This window comes from Pundamilia nyererei, unplaced genomic scaffold (genome assembly GCF_000239375.1).
Source record: "Pundamilia nyererei isolate P.nyererei 1_Seehausen unplaced genomic scaffold, PunNye1.0 scaffold00093, whole genome shotgun sequence".
NCBI classification, from domain to species: domain Eukaryota; kingdom Metazoa; phylum Chordata; class Actinopteri; order Cichliformes; family Cichlidae; genus Pundamilia; species Pundamilia nyererei.
The window spans coordinates 485771-486350 of NW_005187494.1; positions in this window are offsets into that span (position 1 = coordinate 485771).

A 580-nucleotide genomic window follows, 5' to 3' on the forward strand; every position below is an offset into this window, starting at 1 on the left:
GAACCATCAACTTCACCTGAACCAACAGCTTCACCTGAACCATCAACTTCACCTAAACCAACAGATTCGCCTGAACCATCAACTTCACCTGAACCCACAGCTTCACCTGAACCAACAGTTTCACCTGAACCAACAGTTTCACCTGAACCAACAGCTTCACCTGAACCAACAGTTTCACCTGAACCATCAACTTCACCTGAAGCAACAGCTTCACGGGAACCATCAACTTCACCTGAACCCACAGCTTCACCCGAACCAACAACTTCACCTGAACCAACAGCTTCACCTGAACCAACAACTTCACCTGAACCAACAACTTCACCCGAACCAACAGCTTCACCTGAAGCAACAACTTCACCTGAACCCACAACTTCACCTGAACCCACAACTTCACCTGAACCAACAACTTCACCTGAACCCACAACTTCACTTGAACCAACAGCTTCACCTGAACCAACAACTTCACCTGAACCCACAACTTCACTTGAACCAAGAGCTTCACATGAACCTACAACTTCAGCTGAATCAAAAAAAATGGGACCAACACATTATTCTGTGCTTCCTGAACCAGTAATTGATT